We start from the raw sequence: 4,035 nt of genomic DNA on the forward strand, positions 1-4,035 counted from the left end.
TGTTCATCAACAATAACACTATGTTGATGGAAAATTACCATAATCTGTGTAACTATGGTATTCCCAGGAACAAAATGGGGAAGATCTTCAAGGATGCACCTTAAGTTTTTCAATATGAAAGTGGGGTTCTGATGTCCAAGTTTCAGAGTTATGAAGAGCTTGGTGTTGCTTCTTCAACTTTAGTAAAGGTGATTTCTTTGAACCCAAGGATTTTAGTTGGGGATGTTGACCTTTATCTTATGAAGGTTTTAGAGAAGTTGAACTGTCTTGTTAGTAAAGAAAAAGGTAGTACTTGGATTAAGGAACAGTTGTTGGATGAGAGTAGCTGTAATTTTGGGGTTATGCATGAGCTCTTATGCTTGCTTGAGAAGGTTTACAATGACGAAAGTTTGTTGGGTGAGATGATTGGACATTGATGCCAAGGCATCTTAGGCTAGTTTCACTAGCATTTTTTTTGTTAGTTTTAGTTGTTTTATGCATTTTCTTGAGCCTTAAGTAATCATTTGGGCCAAATAGTCATACTTGTCTTAAATCCTTCAAACATGAAGATTTTGATGCAAATTCCATGAGTTTTTAGTTATATTACTTGAATGCTATGAATGGAAGATTTCTCATGAAATTTTGCAAGACTTTGATGCAATTGTTTGGATGATTTCAAGGAAGAAGAGGCTAAGCAAGGAAGCAACAAAATCAATAAAGGAAGCTTGAATATCACATGTGGAGTTTAAGTTCCAGTTTAAGCCTAAACTGGAGCTTAAACGCCAGAATCATGAAGGCTAAGAAATGCTGGAATTGAAGTTTAACCTCCAGTTTAACCTTAAACTGGAGGTTAAACGCCAGAATGAGAATTCCAATCAGGAAGCATTTCCACGTTTAACCTCCAGTTTAACCTTAAACTGGAGGTTAAACGCCAGAAGTGAGAAAGGCACCAAGGGGGCATTTCCACGTTTAACCTCCAGTTTAACCTTAAACTGGAGGTTAAACGCCAGAAGTAAGAAAGGCACCAGGGAGCCATTTCCACGTTTAAGCTCCAGTTTAACCTTAAACTGGAGCTTAAACGTGTTCGACCAAGTTTCTCCTCCAGGGTTGCTTTCTCCATTTCCACGTTTAAGCTCCAGTTTAACCTTAAACTGGAGCTTAAACGTGTTCGACACCTCCAGGGCTACCTTTCTCCACTTCCACGTTTAAGCTCCAGTTTAACCTTAAACTGGAGCTTAAACGTGTTCGACCTCTAGGATGGCTTTCTCTATTTCCACGTTTAAGCTCCAGTTTAACCTTAAACTGGAGCTTAAACGTGTTCGACCTCCAGGGCTGCCTTTCCTATCTCCATGTTTAAGCTTCAGTTTAACCTTAAACTGAAGCTTAAACGTGTTCGACTAAGTAACCCTCCAGGGCTGCCTTCTTCCATTTCCACGTTTAAGCTTCAGTTTAACCTTAAACTGAAGCTTAAACGTGCTTCCACAAAAGGCATCACTGGAAGTGTCTGGCGTTTAAGCTGCAGTTTAAGCTTAAACTGCAACTTAAACGCCACTATTAGAAAAGGTTTCTGGGCCAAAAATATTGCAGTTTAAGTTAGCATTTGAGCACAAACATTAACTTAAACTTATTCTGGTATGAAACCCAATTGAATATCATGGTTTATGGATTGGGCCTGAAGGATTGATGAGTCTGGAATTTCAATTTGTTGAGTCATGTGTCATTACTTGATTATCACTAAGTTGGCTCAATGAATGTTACAGAATTTGGATCAGCAGCCTCATCAAGATTATGGATCATAAACCCAAAGCAAAAGGAAAGCAGGGAGAGGCCTCAAAGCCCAAGAAACACAACAGAAGCTCAATATAGAAAGTGTATAAATAGGATAGAATTTAAGTTAGGAAGGACTTTTACCTTTTCATTTTGCTAGTTTTCATATCTTTGTAATTGAATTCAGAGCTATGACTTACTAAACCCCCTTTCATTGGGTTAGGGAGCTCTATTGTAATTCAATGAATCAATAATAGTTTATCTTCTTCTTCAATCTTTTCTCTTGAATTTTGTTAGAAAGCTTCTCGATCTAATTCCATTGGGTAGTTTTCTTGGGAAAGAAACTACCCATAATTGGAATCCTTCGGAACCTTGGGAAAGGAATGGAGGATTCATGCTAGAGAAGCTTTCTCACAGTGAATTGGATTGGGGTTTGGATGGATATTGTGACATGTAATCCTACCAAATTGTGGTTCATGAAACTGTGTGGTATAATCAGTGATCGAGCATCATCTCTTCTTATGAACATTTAAACCAAGGGATTGGGAATTTGTTTGTTTTTAGAGAGAATTGGTGAGCCAAGGGATTGGGATCCAATCATATAAGATTGCCAAGCAAAATTCAATGAACGCATTGGTTGAGGAAGAGATAAACATGTTTTGATTCGGAGATCTCAATATCTCCTATAACCCAATGAATTCCCCATTTCTGATTTCCACTTTCTCTTTACATTCTGCAACTCAATTCATGCAATCACCCCCCATTCCCTTTTAATTTCAGCAATTTAGCTTCTGCTCTTTAATTCATGCAATTTAAGATTCCGCCATTTAAATTTCTTGTCATTTACGTTTCCCGCCAATTTTACATTCCGCAATTCTCATCTAAATCTTGATTCCGCTCAACTAGAACATACTTCTAATCCGAATTGCTCACTCAACCAATCCTTGTGGGATTCGACCTCACTCTATTGTGAGTTTTTACTTGACGATAACCGGTGCACTTGCCGGAAGGAATTTTGCCGATCGTGCAATTTCCTAAATCGTAGCATAACTAGTTTATGCAACATCAAGTTTATGGCGCCGTTGCCGGGGATTGGTTTTCGATTGACAATTCTCAAATTGGAAGTTAACTAGATTGAGCATTTTTCTTGCTTTGTTAATTCAGTTCAAGTTACTTGTTGAATTTTAATTTCTGCACTCTGTTACATGCTTTCTTTCTTTATGCCTTTAAATTCAAGCAACTAACTCACTGACTCACTAACTGTTTGAATTAATTCCTCAACTGCTCTAACCATTCTCTTCCATTAACCAAGAGTATTTCACTTGTTTATTGCCTGTGCTGTGTTCTTGTATGACAGGTAGGAGAGGAGAGACATCAACTCCTCCATATACCGAACCAGAGAGGACCCTTCATAGACTTAGAAGGGAAGCAAGAGGAAAGAGAGTACTGGGAGAAGAAGAATCTGAAGGAGAATCTGAGGACAATTTTGAGGAAGCTTTAGATCTCAACATGGATAGAGAAGTACACAACCATGAGAGAGCTGATGGAAACAATGCCATTCCTGAGAGGAGGGTTCTTAGTTCATACATAAACCCAACCTCTGGGAATTGTGGTAGCAGCATTCAGAAACCACCCATTCAGGCCAACAATTTTGAACTCAAACCACAGCTAATATCACTTGTGGAGAATCATTGTTCATTTGGTGGGAGTGCTAATGAAGATCCAAACCAACATCTCACAAAATTCCTGAGAATTTGCGACACTGTGAAGTCCAATGGAGTCCAGGAAGATGCCTATAAACTGCTTTTGTTCCCATTTTCACTTAGGGACAAGGCAGCTAAGTGGCTGGAATCATTCCCAAGGGGGAGCCTAACAACCTGGGATGAGGTGGAAAGCAAGTTTCTGGCACGTTTCTACCCCCCACAAAAGGTCAATAGGCTTCGATCTGAGGTTCAGACTTTTAGACAACAAGATGGTGAAACTCTCTACGAGGCATGGGAGAGGTTCAAGGATTTGACAAGGAAATGCCCACCAGACATGTTCCATGACTGGGTGCAATTGCATATTTTCTATGATGGACTTTCTTATGAATCAAGGAAGGCTGTAGACCATTCATCAGGAGGTTCATTGAACAGGAAAAAGACTGTGGAAGAAGCCATTGAAGTGATCGAGACAGTGGCTGAGAATGAGTACTACTATGCTTCAGAGAGACACAACACTAAGGGAGTCATGGAGCTGAACCATGTTGATACAATTTTAGCCCAAAACAAGGTGTTTGCCAAGCAACTA

The 4,035-nt window shown here is 39.3% G+C and overlaps 1 non-coding gene across 1 annotated transcript; it reads right to left on the reverse strand.

Annotated features, from left to right (window-relative positions):
- Nucleotides 1–3,681: 3,681 nt before the first annotated feature.
- LOC148546297 (small nucleolar RNA R71) lies at nucleotides 3,682–3,785 on the reverse strand. Its single transcript, XR_015900764.1, has one exon. It is a non-coding gene; the product is annotated as a small nucleolar RNA R71 (small nucleolar RNA).
- Between the last annotated feature and the right edge of the window lie 250 nt (nucleotides 3,786–4,035).

The sequence above is a fragment of the Arachis ipaensis genome, chromosome B9 (assembly GCF_059453495.1).
Source record: "Arachis ipaensis isolate K30076 ecotype BB chromosome B9, ASM5945349v1, whole genome shotgun sequence".
Lineage (NCBI taxonomy): Eukaryota > Viridiplantae > Streptophyta > Magnoliopsida > Fabales > Fabaceae > Arachis > Arachis ipaensis.